Consider the following 16,247-nt stretch of genomic DNA (forward strand, 5'->3'; position numbering starts at 1 on the left):
TGGCGGAGGCCTCTCGGGAGAGCACCGCGAACTTGGGTGTGCGTCGAGGCACGTCCTGGGCTGGGGAGCTTGAGGTCTGGGGTGGCGGGAGTCGCTGAGACTCGGAAGGCCGCGCTGGGCCTGCGTTAGAGGGCGTCCACGTGAGTCGGGGAGTTCAGTCATGTTTGTACACGGATGACGCGCGCCTTGCGCAAGAACAAGACCCTTCGCTACGGTGTCCCTGTGTTGGTGACAGAGTGGGAGAGGTGAGAGCCGGGAGGCTTGAGGAGAACGCGTGTTGCAGCGGGATTCCGGAAGTGGCGGGGCCGCCGGCTTGGTGGGATGGAGAGCGCGTGGTACCTGTACTACGTGAGGCTGGGACCCTGGCACTAACCGGGCGGTGGGTATATTGGGAGGTTTTAGTCCTACTCCCACTCCTGAAGGGTGAAAGGCTTGCAGGAAGTAACAGAATTAACGTCCATCAGAGCCAGATTTTAACCCAAGTCTGGCGATTACAAAGTCTGCATTCTTTTACTTACTATATAGCATGCAGCATCTCAGGATCACTGGAACCAAATGCGGTTACTTAGTAATTGTACAATTTGGGGCATTTTCCTGCATCCGTTTCCTAGTTTGTGAAAAGGGCTTAATTCATGTTTCACGTGGTTGTCAGGATAGATACATGTTTTAGCACAATGTCTGTCGAATGGTAGAGACTCACAAAGTGGAACCTGTGTGCTCCTTTGTGTGTGTGTAGCTCTTTGTACGTACCCTTAGTACATTGCTGCTCCCAGGATACTCGATGGTGTTCTTTATGTGTTTGTGTCCCATTCTACACTGAGTGCCCTGAGAATGGGGACTGTGTCCATTGCTCAAGGAAACCGGCGTTAACGTTGGTATAACAGTGGAAGGATTAGGCCTTGAAAGCCATTAGACCCGAGTTGGAACCCAGACAACTTCCTTTATTGGCTGTGTGACTTTAGGCAAGTTTTTCCTTTGGCAATCCTCAGTCTTGTCCATAAACAGCATAATTTGGAGAAAGCTTTGGAACACGAGATAGGCCTACTGTCTGAGTTAAATCCCACTTCATTTTAAACATAAAATAGTCTGGGGGAAGGATTATAAGTCTTATCTCTGGTGGTCTGTCAGATATCCAAATTGGCTTATGGGCACATTTGGAGTCAGGCAGACAGAAAATATATGGACTCAATGCTCTTACACCCAACAAAACTACTGGAATGAACTCAAGTAATATGTCCTCTTTCCCGTGTACGAATGTTATGCAAAGAACATCATTTTATTATATATCCCATAGTTATCATACTTCTTCAAGGTGGATTATTTTCTCTGATAAATATTAGTAATCTTATGGAACGACGTACGGAGAGGATTTTAAAGTACCAGGTATACACAACAATTTTCTCCTTTCCTTCTCTGATAAACCTCCCCACAAAATAATGAATTTGCTGCTTGAAATTCTTCCCTACGCATTCCCTCAATTTCCTTGGCTGTTATCATCAGTGACCCACTACTTTCTAAATCCAGTGCTTTCACATCTTTATCCACCCTGATGGTTCTATAGTATGTGCTAGCAATGCTGACTTCCTGCTTTTCAAAAACCCTGTTGTCTTACATAAACCCATTGTGCTTCCATTTTTCTTTTTTGCTAGCTTGCAGCTCTTTCTCATTTTCCTTCCTGGTTTTCTTTGGTGTGTCCGTTAATCTGTTTTTTTCAGTTGGAAATTCAAAGGGCCAAGATTTGCCCAAGACAGTAATTAAAATATATGAGCAAGGATAGACAAATAGACAAGATTAAAAATAATAGAGATTCCTGGGGAAAAAACCTCATGTATATCAATACCTGATTTATGGAAAAAAAATTAAGACATTATGAAGTACTATGTAAAGGAAGATCTTTTAAATATATAGTGCTGGGACAGATAAATATTCGCATGGCAAAAAATAGAATCCTCTGTCCCACACCACAGAAAATCAATATGCCATTAACTATACATCACATTTAAAAGATTAAACAATTTTTAGATAATCAGAGCAGAAAAGTAATTCTTAGATGGGATATAAAAGTCTTTATAAAGGAAAATATTAATAAATTGGACACTTAAAATTAAGAATTTATATTCATCAAAAGATAAATTAAAAAGAAAAAAGTCAAGCTTTAAACTGGGAGAAGGTATTTGCCACACATACAATCAATAAAGGGCTTGTGTCCAGAACATAAAATGAACTTCTTATAAATCAGTAAGTAAGAGGATAAAGCCTTCACAAAGAAGGGTATCTAAATGGCCAACACAAATGTGAAAAGGGCTCAGCCTCATTAATAAGAGAAGGAAATACAAATTAAAACTACAGTGAGATACAACTACGCGTCTGACAGAATAGCTAACATTTAAGAAGGAGGAGAAGAATAGCAGGAATTGACAAGTATATGAACAGTTAGAACTCTCACACACTGCTGGTGGAGTATAAATTGGTACCATTAATTTGGAAACAGAAATGTGTGCCTTTGCATCAAGATACATATATAAGATTATTCATAGCTGCATAATAACGTAATTCATAGCAGTAAAAAACTAAAATCAACCAAATATCCATTATCAGCAGAATGAAAAAATATTTGTATAATGGAATACTCTGTAACAGTGAAAAGCAACAAACTACAGCTGGATGTAGTAACATGTAGATATGTAGAACTTCACAAATACAATATGGAGTGAAAAAAGTCAGATATGAAAGAATATGTAATGTACAGTTCCATTTATGTAAATATCAAAAATAAACTGTTTAGGGGTTCATGCTTCAGTGTTAAAATAATGAAGAAAAATAGCAATTACTGTATATCACAGTAGTGAGAGAGGTAGAAGATAGTCGTTAATTATGGGTTATTCAGGTATTGGTGTAGGTTAGGGGTCTGCACATTGCCACCCACAGGCCAAATCTGGCCTGGCTCCTGTTTTTGTCAGTCAAGTCTTATTAGAACACATCCATATCCTTTTGTTTACTGTCATCTATCACTACTTTTATGACAACAGAATTAAGCAGTAGTGACAAGAGTCTGTATGTCTGCAAAGCCCGAAACATTTACATCTGGTCCTTTACAGAAAACGTTTGCTAACCCTTGCTCTGGGTGACGGTTACGTGAGTGTGCTTTGTGATCACTGAGATTTATGGTTTTCACGTGCATGTTTTTGTATTTTATATATCGCAGTTTTTTTAAAGGAAAAAGATAAGCAGTGGAATGTAGTCGGTGCTCTAATGCAGACATTTCCAAATCACGGTGAGGGATCAGCACGCTTGAAGACGGAGAGTATGAGGAGTCCCAGAGAAAGCGATTTTGGAGTTGAGGCTGGAAGCGTGAATGAGATTGTCCCAGCTGCCTGCAAGGAGGAAGGGCATTACCAGCGCAGGTACCCACATGTGCGAAGGCAAGAGGTGTGAAAGAAGAGAGCACGTGTTGGAGAACGGATGTGGCTTGGCAAGGTGGCATGGGAGGAATGCTAGGAAATGAGGCCGGAGAGGCAGCTGGGACCTTGACATCAATTGATAGGGTCATTTTTACAGGTTTAGAATTGACCTGGTGGAGTGGTAGGGACTAAAGGGCATCAGGCAGAGATGTGAAAAACTCAAGCTTGCGTTTTATTGAGATGATTTTGGCAACAGTGTGGAGGATGGGTGGGAACAGGACAGGACTGAAGGTGGGGAGAGGCAGCTAGAAGATGGGGGTTGCCCAGAAAGCAGCAATTTTAATAGGCCCCTGTCCCGGCAGCTTAAGCCAAGGCCATTTAAAAACCACGTTTGCATTCTGCTGTTACTGTGTTCCCTGGTGCTGTACTGAACTGTGCTTCACAATCTGTCCCTCACATCTTGCTCGATTTGGCTTTTAACTCATTCAGTAACTAATCTTTACCTTGCTTCTCAGATTTGATGTATTAACTTGACTTCTCAAATATGGCTTTGATGCTTCTCAAAAGCGAAACTATTAATAGCTTAGGTGACACTCCACCAGGGTTAACCTGGCCACCAAGGCCCTCACATCACCCACCCTCCCTTCGGCAGTGTTCTCACCTGGCCTTTCTGACTGAAATAAGACAGCAGTACAACAGATGAGAGAGAAATGGTGAGGATGCTGGCGGAGGCAAGCAGCGACAGAGCAGAATAGAAGAGAGAGTCAAGAAAGATTTAAAAATGGAACTGACCAGATATGGTGGCAGAGCAGATGTGGCAATGAGGAAGAGGGAGGAACTGAGTGAGGTTCTAAGGTTTCTAAGTTGTGCTGGTACCAGTAAAGAGGAAAAGGAGACAGAGCAAATTTATGCACACACAGAAGTGTATGGATTTATGCATTCAGAACATAACTGTACGCCAGTCCTGACAAGATCATCTGAGCAGTTTGTTCCTTGGTCTTCAACAGCCCCCGTCTGGCAAATGGCCGGACCTTAGGCTTTCCTCATTCATGTCTCTTAGGTGTCCCCAAAAGGGCAGGGTCTTGGTACACAGGTCAGAACTTGCACCAGCTCTGGAGGACATCGGCTTAGACTGCTGGGCTCGGGCCTCTGCTCTGCATTTCTGTCCTGGGGTCATCTTGAGTCTGTCTGCTCTCACCCATCTGTACATCTCTGGTCTTCGGTTGACCAACCAGCTCTCCCAACATTCCTGGTGTGGTGGTGCTGGCTTGCTGTCCTCCAACTCTGGGTGGGATTTGGGCACCAGCTATTCACATTGCTGTCACCTGCAGCTACCCACCTCTGCATCAGCTCCGTTTATAAGGAAATACTTGCATTTGTATTCAGCTCTTTTGGAAGGGGAGTTGCTTAGACCCTGGTGACACAGACTTGAATGTTTCCCACAGTCCATTCTTCTCGCTGGGTGCACAGGTGCTTGCTTAAAGGAGTGGAGGTCACTGGGTGAAGGCATGTTCAAGGGGAGACCCATTGCCATTGCCACTCAGATATCACTGCTGACTCCACCATAGGATGTCTTGTTCCTTTATCACTTATGGGGGACCTGCTTTTCCTCCCTATAACTTGGGTACCTAAACCATTGGGGAGGTATTGCTATCTCCCACCTGCAAGTATAAACCCTAAGAAGTTATTTCCCATGGGTCTTAGAGCCACCCTCGAAGCCAACAGTGGTTAAGCCTGTGTTGCGTATCCTCATCGATTCAGTGACAATTAAGAAGCTTTGTTGGGAAGTCCCTTTTAACTTGACGCTAGTCAACTACCTAGGGTAAGTTGCTTAATCACTTTGGGTCTCGTTTTTCTTTACTGGTGAGGGTGAAAACAGAAAATACAGATAAAGCCCCTAGAATGACGCATCTCATTCAGAGCTGGCGTCTGATCCAAGTAAGGGGTATGTGTATGTATGTAAGCACATTTGTATGCGTCATATCAGACATTTACATACACTTCAGTGGAAAGATCCTTACAGAAGTTAAACTGGAGTTTCAGTGAAGATATTCTCAGATACTGCCTCTTTCTTTCATTTATCTTTCTATTCCTGGAGGCCCAGAGTATGGGTGCTGCCTGCAGGAAGATTCTTCACTCTTCTTAACCAGGAGAGAGAACGCAAGGGACATTGGGGCAGGAAAGCTGGCTGAAGAAGAGAGGCAGGGAAAAGTGGAATGCTTGCGGCCTCGGATTGATCTGTTTGAGATCTCCATCTCACTTTGGACCTTATCTGCAAGGTTGCTTTCTGCACGTGGACACCATGTGGTGGGAGTAATGAGGCCTTTAAGAGGTGGGCTGACACCTGTGGCAGATAGCAAGCGACCCCTCTGAGGCAGAGACTAAACAAAAAGTATCAGTATGTAACCAAGGAAAAGCACAAAGAGCCTCATCTGGGGCTTTCTTCACATGCGAAAGATGGATAGAACCAGAGCTCTAGGTAGAATGCAGAAGTGTTTAGAAAGTGCAGACGCTCAGCTTGTATTTGCTTATTAATTCTCAGAGCGATGAAAATCAAAAAACTTAAAATTGAAGCAGGTGTGTGTGTGTGTGTGAGAGAGAGAGAGAGAGAGAGAGAGAGAGAGAGAGAGAGAGAGAGAGACGGAACAAGCTGGGATGATCCCATCCTTCAAGATATGGCTAAGACTGATAGAAAGCCCCCCATACTTGAATTATGAAAATACTAAATTTCTCCCTAATATTTCTGTGAATTTCTAGAAGGGTCCAGGTCCCTCAGGACCCTCACTGACCCACACTTCTCCCACTGAATGCATTCAGTTATAGATTATTTCCACACCCTGTTTATCAACCTGCCTAAGTTGGAATCCAGTTTTGCCTCTTAGCTGCTACATGACCTTGAACAAATTACTTAACCTCTTTGTGTTTTTGGTGCCTCACTTACAAAATGGTGAAAATATTACTGCTTACCTTGAGTGTTATTAAATAAGTTAATTACTATAAAGCACTTAAATACATTAGTGTATATTAAGAGCTTAGAACACCACTTGGCACATAAGTATTTTTACAATACTACAGTTATTCTGACCTGATGTTATTAATCATATCAGATGTTGACTGCAGGCTCTTTTCTCTTCCCGCCCAAAATAGCCCTACTCAAAAGAGTGCTTGTGTGTGTGCCTTTTCTAAAGATTGGTGAGATGAAGGAATTTGCATTTCATTTGTGCCAACAACTTAAAATTTCAGGATATACAGTTCTCTTCCTAAAAGTTCCTCAAATGTTTTCAATTTGAATTTACTCTCCTCTTACTCTCCACTTATCCCACGTTTCTGATCATCGTGAATGCAGCATAATTTAGCTGTTTCTTTACCTTTAGCTCTACTGACCTATGATTTCGGGGTCTGTTTATTAAGAATCTTCTTAAGCATAGATATTTCCTTCTTCTATGAACATATATCATGCAGTAGATAGAATCCCTAATGGTTCTCAGGAATTTAATACTGAAGTACTCATATGTTGGAAGCAATCTGATTAATTATTTTATCATTTGAGCTATCAGTCTGGCTATAGGTTTTGTGTAAATCCACATTTTCACATTTGAGACTGCAAAAGTAATACAAGAGACTGTGAGCCCCTAAACAGCAGAGTTTGAATCTTACTCATCCTTATAGCCATAGCGGTACCCAGTAGGTGGCTCAAAAATGGATGTACACTTGTAATTTGTCGTCTGTCTCTTTTCAGTAGGAATGGAATACTTTCTTGTGGGAGAAGGCTTGAAGCTGCTGTTCGTTTGCAGTTAGTGGGTGTAAGTTGCAGAACTTCTTCACTTCCATGATGGTAAAACAAATGATTCCTTTTGGGGTCAGAGACCCAAACGATATTTATTCCACTGCATAATCCTAGGAATTTTTAAACATCACGAGTAATTTTCATTCTGTTCCATTCACAGGACTTGATATCTCACTTTTTATGTTATTGTAATAATCCCTCTTGATGTTCAGTTTCTTCTGTGAAATAGTAAAGAATTTAAATTTTCTACCAAATTTAACAATTTGACTAGTTATTCCTCTGGTGGGGTATTCCTGGGAGAAGAAAGAATGGGAGAAGAGGAGTAAAAGGGAGAGGTCACATTCTTTTCTCTGCAGATGTGTTATTTCTAAAATGGCAGATATCCTTTTGTTTCCTATATAGTTTTGTTGAAAATACTTTTGTAATAAAGAGTGTGACTCTATTTTTTGATGTTTGACTTATATCTCATAAGGCTCACCTCTCTTTTCACCCTTTGTCCCACATGTGGGCCCGCTGATAAAGCCTAGGTGATACTTCCTTTGTGTCTGTGGAAGTTCAAAGCTCGCACGGGAACCTTTGTTCTAGTCACCCTCCCTAGTCACATACAATCCCCACACCAATCTTCTTTTCCTGCTCTCTCAAGCCATTTCTAGGCCTGCTTGGGAGCTACCGTGCTCTCATTATATGAATAATAAATCTTTCATACTTTCTTGTGTGTGTGTGTGTGTGTGTGTGTGTGTGTGTGTGTGTGTACGTCCAAACCAATTTTGAATTGGGGTCCATCCTGACAATGTCTGCAACAATTTTATTAAGTATTTAATACAAAGGAATATTTATATGTTTAAAGTATAAAAGTTAACAGTTTTAAGAAGTTCTAGACCTATCTCCCAACCTAAGAAATAGAACACTACGAATATGTTTGAAGTGCTTTTCCCTGATTTCATGCCCTACTCTCCGAAAAGCAGTCCCCCAGCCCAGCTAATCAGGGGATTAATTACCATGGATATTTGATTGTTTATCACTCCCCTTATTTTATTTTCACATTTTAACCACAGATGTAAGTATTCCTAAATTATATATTGTTTTGCATTTATTAACTCAGTATAGATGAAATCATACTGTGTATACTATTTGAGTACTTTTCTCAATATTTGAAAGATTTATTCATATTGCTGTATGTATTTATTTTCTCTACTATATTGTATCTCCATTGTATGAATATATTACAAGTAATTTATGGATCCTCCATTCAGTAGAGATTTGGATTTTCCCCCTTCTCTTTTGATCTTACAAAAGATAATATTGCTGTGAACTTTCTGGTATATAAGCTCTAATGAAAATGTACAAGAGTTTCTCTAGCATGTTTGACTGAGCAGATTTCTGGATTATACAGTATCCACAGTTTTAACTCTATTTGATGGTGACAAATTGATTTCCAAAGTGGCTGCAAAAATTTACATTCTAATTTTATATCTATTTGGATAAACAATTTCCCAGCACCATTAACTTAAAGGTTCTTAACCCACTGATTCATGTTATCACCTCTGTCGTAAGGCAAGTTTGCATATACAGGTATTCCTCGATTTACCACGGAGTTATGTTCCAATAAACCCATTGTAAGTTGAAATTATCACAAGTTGAAAATGCGTGTAATATATCTAACCTACCAAACATCATAGCTCAGGCCTAGCCGGTTTCTACTGAATGCGTATCACTTTCGCACCATCATAAAGTCAAAAACTCCTAAGTCTAATTGTCTGTATGTGTGGTCTGTTTTCTGAGTTCTCTATTCTGACTGATTTATTAGTCTGTTTTTGTCTGTTTCTGGGCAAGTATAATTTTGGCTTGTGAATATAGCTTAGTTATAAGCCTTGATATCTAATAGAACAAGATTCCCACTTTATTCTTTTTCTTTAGGAGTGTCCTAACTATTCTTGGTCCTTTGTTCCTCCATAGAAATTTTAGAAACAGCTTTTTGAACCACCAACAAAAAACAAAAACAAACCCAAATTGGGATTGAATTTAATCTATAAGTCAATTTGAGGAGAATTGACATATTTGCAGTATTGAGTCTACCTATATATGAATACGGCATTCTCCCCATTTATAGAAGTCATCTTCATTGTTCTTCAAGTATTAGTTTTCCCAGGAAGAGTGTGCACATTTTTGGTTAGGCTTATTCTGAGCTACTTCACTTTTGTATGCTATTGTAAATGCAGTCTTTTTCTAAATTAGGTTTTATATTTAAACAGCTGTGTTTTGATGGTATATATAAAAGAAATTGACTGTGTATCTTGGATTTGATTCCAAATTCAGTAACCTCATATAACTCTCATTCCAATAATTTCTCTATAAATTATTTTGATTTTTCTCTGCATCTCTAAATAGTAAACAGTTTTAATTCTTCCTTTCCTATCCTGGTACTTTTAAACTCTTTCTTGCTTTTAACTGGCTAGAACCTTCAATACAGTGTCCTGATTGTAAAAGTGAAACTTTTACCATTAAGTAACTATGTAGACTCTTTATAGATACTCTGCGGTGACTGATGGCGATCCAAGGAGTGCCCTTTGGTTGCCTGACAATGAAATAGTTGGGACTGGCTACAGTGCCTCTCCCCAGCTAGGCAGGAGGGATAAGCCTGAATCTAATTCCACCAGGACTGGAAACTCTCCTTCCTCGAGGTGCCTGAATTCAGTTTCCCCAAGATCATCAGTAAAAATGAAAACATAATGACCATACAAAGGCTTGGACACAAATTTTCATGGCAGCATTTTTCATAATAGCCAAAAAGTGGAAACAAGCTAATGTGCATCTACTGGTAAATGGACAAACAAAATATGGTATAGTCACACAATGGACTATTTTTGGTCAATAGAAAGGAATGAAGTATTGATACATGCTACAATGTGAATGAACTACAAAACCATTATAACTCAGTGAGAGAAGCCAGTCACAAAAGAACACATTGTATGATTCCATTTATGTTAAATGTCCAAAAAAGGCAAATCTATAGATAGAAAATAGGTCAGTGTTATCTATGGGTGGGAATGGGAATGAAAAATGGCTGAAAAGGACATGAAGTTTCTTTTTAGGGTGATGGAAATGTTCTAAAATTAAATCGTGGTGGTGGTTTTACAACTAAAAATAAAATTCATTGAATGATACAGTTAAAATGGGTGAATATTGTGGTAGGTGAATTATTATCTCAATGAGGCTGTTTAAAAATTAAAAGAAATCAGTAAAACAGCTGGTGTTCCATGATAATTATCTGACTGGTTTCTAAACCTAGCCCCTTTGGTATCTAGGTCCTGACTGATTATTACCTCCCTACATACAAGGCTGCTCTGCTTCCACAGAAGCTAGAATAGCAAAGAAACAGGAGGTCATCACAAATGAATCACTGAACAGCTGCCATCTATTCAGATAGCTACCTAAATCCTAACTGTGTTTCCTACACCAAAGGCCACTCCTACTCTTAAACAATAATAAGCCTTGTAGCAAGGCTACAGTACACGTATCCCTCACCCCCAGGACAGAACCACACCTCCATCCAACAGTCCTCTGCTTTGGATTATGAGAAAAAGGAGGAACTGGGCCTTATCTTGCTGAAATGTTCCAAGTTTCCCCCTAAAACAAAACAAACAAACCTGTTCCATACTTGTATACACGTATCACATGTCACCGTAGTGTTTTCCTTCACCTACTTCCTAGTTTGCCCACAGTGTCACTGTGGTGGATATTGAATATTGAATGATTGAAATTTTTTCCCATCTACAGAGGTGATTATGATATATTTCTCCTTTAAGATGTGAATGTGAGTTACATAGATTAGTTTTAGATTAATTTTCTAATATTAATGCAATCTTGCATTCATGAGACAAATCCACCTTGGTCAATGTAACAGACACCGTTGGTGCCCCGCCCAGATCCCCTAGGATCCTCTTTCCCAGTTTGGCATGCCCATCCCCCAGCTACTGCAGGTGATGCTAACAGGTCACGTCCGCATCGTTCTCAGGAGACCTGCCCTTGTTCAACTGAAATTGCCTCACTAGAAGGTACTTACTTAGAAGTTATACTCTACAGTGATCCTAGAGATGTCTGTGGTTGAGACACTATATGGGGATCTAGAAAGCACCAGAAGGAGATTTGCAATCATTGGTCACAGTGCTGACGTAATGGGCTCATGAATGGAGTAGCCATGACGGCAGAGATGAAGGCTACACATGGGCACAAAAGCATTGCATCCCTCACCCAAGCTGACCTTGCTGCTGCCTCCACCCTACCTGTCAACAACAGAGACTGATGTTGAGCCCTTGATAGTGCATGACTTTTTGAGGAGACCAAGCAGCCACTTACTGGCATTTGATTACGTAGGACTCCTTCTACCATGGAAAGGGCACCAATTCATTTTGACGATGATAGACATGTTTTTTCAGTGTGGGCTTACCTTTCCTGCTTGCATTGACTTGGTCAGCACCTCTATTCAGGAGCTCACAGAGTGTCTGATTCACTGATACGGGATCTTCCACATACTGTCACTGCAAATCAAGGGACCCAATTTATGAAAAAATTGGTTCAACAGTGGGCACATATCTGTGATTTCACTGGTCCTGCTATTAACTTGGTGCAAAAGTAATTGCGGGTTTTGCAATTATTTTTAACCTTTTAAACTGCAATTACTTTTGCACCAACCTAATACGTCCCACTTCATTTTCATAAGCTGCCAGCCTGATGGAGCAATGGAATGGCCTCTCAGAAACACAGCTGACGCAACAGCTTGGAGATGATACCCCACAAGATGGAGCACTGTCGTTCTGAACACAGAATATATATTAAAGCAGAGATTCGCAAACCATGGTGCAAAGGCAAAATCTGGCTTGCTGCTGTTTTATAAACAAAATTCTTGGGAACACAACCACACTCATCATTTACATGTCCTTGGCTTCTTTCATGCTACATTGGCAGAGTTGAGTAGTTGCGTCAGAGACTGTATGATCCACAAAACCTGAAATATTTATAGTCTGGCCTTTACAAAATTTGCCACTCTTGCCTTAAACCAACGATCATTGTATGGTCCTGCGTTATGGTCCCACTGGGAACCAAGGAGTGGGAAGGAGGACGGCCCTGTTCCAGCGACCCACTTGGGAAATGTTTGCTTGTAGTTTCTGAAGCTTTAGGCTGTTTTAGAGGTCCCGGTTTCTACAAAGGGGACACTTTGACTAGGGGACATTAATAGTTCCACTAAACTTAAGGCTGTGGCTGCCATTGATCATTTTAGGCTCATTGTGCCAGTAGACCAGCAAGAAAAGAAAAGAGTTACCATTTTTGAAGGGGTAATTGATAATCATGAGGAGGTAGAGTTGCTGCTACATAATGGTGGCAGCGAAGAATATATTTAGCATTCATTGTGAACCAATGGGGTATCTCTTCGTACTCTGAATCCTAGTTTCCACTGTAAATTGGCAAGTAGACCCCATCTGTCCAGACAACAGCACAGTAACCAAAATCTCAGACCCCTCAGGTGACACCACCAGGCAAGCCACCTAGACCAAGAGAATGCTGGCGCAGGATGAGGGGAAATAATATCATTTGCAACATCAGGACTGACGGCAGCTGGGGAGGATATAGTTTCATCCCACTAACTTTTCTATTAAGTTTTCCTAGAAATTGTGATCAACCAGAATCCTGGAGAAATTGTAAAAAAATGGAGTGAACCTAATGTGCCGAGCAAGTGGACCTGAGTGGTACAAGGGAAGGAGCATAGCAGGCACTGTTGGTGCTCTATCCAGATCTCCTGGGTTTCATTTACAGTGGTTCCGTGTACTCATTCCCCTTCAGCTGCCACATGTGGTGCTCCTAATGGCTCACACCTGCAACATTTTCAAGAGCTTGCCCTTGGTACACCGGAGCAGCATCCCCAGGAGGTGTCTGGAAGTTGTGCACTGTTCATCACTGTAACAGTCTGTAAACAGTGACTGCCTAATGCTTGATATAAAGGTACAAATCCTCACTCTCTTGTAATGTGGGAAAGCCCGTGAGGCAGTGTGTACACCAGAGCTCTTGGAGATTTTAGGGTGAGGCTACACTGAGCTGAAACTACAGTCTTACTTTGCTTCTTCCCTTAACCTCTTCTGTTTTCCCTCATTCCATTACAGATTTTCTTTTTTAAAATACAGTTATGAGGATGGACCATAAAATATGTTGTTGATATGGTGACTGACCAAAACAGGCAGCCCAGGGATGTGTTTGGCCCAAGATTTCTCAGGTAATTATGTAATTTCTTCCTTAATAAAAACTTGATTATATCTTTCCTACTTTAGTAAAGTTTATTTTTTCCCTAACGTCTAAAGTTGGAATGCTTATTTCATTAATTTTGAGCCTCTTTTGTGCTTACTTAGGAATACGCAATTGTCCATTGTCCTCAAAATAAGACTTTAGCAACATTTCACAAGTATTGAATATGACTTTTTAAAAAGATTTTTGTTAAAAATATAGCCAACATACAATATTATATTAGTTTCAGGGGTACATAATAATTATTCAACTTTTATATACCTAAAAAGGTGACCACCATGATATAAATCCAGCAACCATCTAACACCGTGCCACACTACCACAATATTATTGACTATATTCCCTATGCTGTACATTACATCCCCATGACTTGTTTAATACCTAGAAATTTGGACCTCTTATTCCCCTTCAGCTTCGCTCCCCCTTTTTAATTTGTCAATTACAGTTGAAATTCAATACTATTTTGTATTAACTTCAGGTGAACAGCATAGTGGGTAGACATTTATATAATTTAAGAAGTGATCCGCCTGGCTAGTCTAGTACCCACCTAGCACTATACATAGCTATTACTGTATCATTGACTATATTCCCTATGCTTTACACCCCCATGACTATTTTGTAACTACCAATTTACAAAATAGTAAATAGTACTTCTTAATCCCTTCACCTTTTTCACCCTGCCCCAACCCCCTCCCATCTATCACCCCAATAGATCTAGTACCCATCTGACACCATACACAGTTATTACAATATTATTGACTATATTCCTTATGCTATACCCTACATCCCCATAACTACTTTGTAATGACAAATTTGTACTTCTTAATCCCTTTCCCTTTTTCAAAGCCCACCCCTTCAACCCCATTCTCATCTGGCAACCATCAAAATGTTTTCTGATCTATGAGTTTGTTTCTGTTTTGTTTGTTTATTTTGTTCTTTGGATTCCATATATAAGCTAAATCACATTGCATCTGTCTTTCTCTGTCTGACACTCTACTCAGTACAGTACCCTCCATGTCCATCCATGCTGCTGCAGATGGCGAGAACCCATTCCCTTCCATGGCCTAGCAATATTCCATTGTATATATGTACCACCTCCTCTTTATCTATTATTCCAGCGACAGACACTCAGGATGCTTCCACGTCTTGGCCATTGTAAATAATGCTGCAATGAACATATGGGTGTACATGTCCCCTCGAAGGAGTGTTTTGGGTTTCTTTGGATAAATATCCAGAAGTGGTATAACTGGGTCCTTCTTTGTCTCTTCTTATAGACTTTGTTTTAAAGTCTGCTTTTTCTGGTATGAGTATTGCTACTCAGGTTTTTTGTTTTTATTCCATTTTCATGAAATAATTTATTCTCATCCTCTTACTTCCTGCCTGTGTGTGTCTTTTGATCTAAAGTGAGTTTCTTGTAGGCAGCATGTGTAAAGCATTTGTTTTCTTACTCATTCATTTCTCCGATGTCTTTCGATTAGAGCATTTAAGCTATTTACAATGAAAGTAATTGTTGATAGATATGTAGCCATTGCCATTTTATTAATCATATTTTTGATTTTTTTTTTCCATCTTGAAGTCCCTCTAAGATTCCTTGTAATATTGGTTTGCTAGGCAATGAACTCCTTTAGCTTTTTCTTGTCGGGGAAGCTCTTTATGTGTCCTTTGATTTTAAATGATAGCCTTGTTGGGTAGAATACCCTTGGTTGTAGGTGTGTGCTTTTCATCATGTTGAATATTTTGTGCCAATCTACTCTGGCCTGCAAAGTTTCTGTTGAGAAATCAGCTAATAATCTTATGGGGGCTCCCTTATAAGTTACTAGTTGCCTTTCTCTTGCTGCTTTTAAGATTCTTTCTTTGTCTTTAGCTTTGCCATTTAAATTATAATGTGTCTTGTTGTGGCCTGTTTGGGTTCATCTTGTTTGGGACTCTCTGCGCTTCTTGACTTGTATGTCTTATTTCCTTCGCCAGGTTAGGAAAGTTTTCAGTCATTATTTCTTCAAATAGGTTCTCAAATCCTTGCTTTCTGCCTTCTCCTGTTACACCCATGATGCGAATGTTGTTATGCGTGATGTTGTCCCAGAGGTCTCTTAAACTCTGCTCATTTTTTAAAAAATTCTTTTTCTTTTTGCTATTCTGATTGGGTGTTTTCTGCTACCTTGTCTTCTGGATTGCTTATTTGAGCCTCTGCTTCATCTAGTCTGCTGGTGATTCCTTCTAGGGCATTCTTCATTTCCGTTATTATATTCTTCACTTCTGACTGGCTCTTTTCTATGGTTTCTATGTCCTTTTTGGTGCTCATTATCTCTTTGTTGAAGTTCTCACTAAATTCCTTGAGCATCCTTATAACCAGTGTTTTAAACTCTGTCTCTGGTAGGTTGATTGCCTCCATTTCGTTTAGTTCTTTTTCTGGAGTTTACTCCTGTTCTTTCATTTGGGGCGTATTTCTTTGTTTTTTTCATTTTGGTGGCTTCTTTGTGTTTGTTTCTATGTATTAGGTAATTCAGCTGTTACTCCCCATCTTGGCCAGGTGGCCTTATGTAGTAGGTGTCCTGTGGGGCCCTGGCATAGTTTCCTGTCACCTGCTCCAGGTGCTCCAGGAGTGTCCCTTCTGTGGGTTTTGTGTGCCCTCCTGTTATAGTTGAGCCTTGATTGCTATTGGCATGTCAGTAGGTGGGATTAGACTTCAGGCTGATTGTCTCTGGGGTTTAGCCACATCCACAGCTTATGGGCTGCTGTGCTGGGGGCTTATCCCACTGAGAGGGATT

General features: G+C 40.3%; 1 protein-coding gene across 15 annotated transcripts in view; it reads left to right on the forward strand.

Annotated features, from left to right (window-relative positions):
* Window positions 1–16,247, forward strand: part of SLC8A3 (solute carrier family 8 member A3) — a 167,072-nt gene continuing 150,825 nt past the window's right edge. For 10 of the 15 annotated variants that reach the window (XM_074327278.1, XM_074327284.1, XM_019733507.2 and 7 more), the window contains exons 1-2: window positions 13,027–13,185; window positions 13,344–13,453. The gene's annotated coding sequence lies outside the window, so the exon portion shown is untranslated. Of the gene's footprint in view, window positions 246–3,205; window positions 3,405–13,026; window positions 13,186–13,343; window positions 13,454–16,247 lie in introns of those variants that run through there. The other 5 variants (XM_074327287.1, XM_074327277.1, XM_074327281.1 and 2 more) reach the window with 5 other exon arrangements.

Source organism: Rhinolophus sinicus, linkage group LG03 (genome assembly GCF_036562045.2).
Source record: "Rhinolophus sinicus isolate RSC01 linkage group LG03, ASM3656204v1, whole genome shotgun sequence".
NCBI classification, from domain to species: Eukaryota; Metazoa; Chordata; class Mammalia; order Chiroptera; family Rhinolophidae; genus Rhinolophus; species Rhinolophus sinicus.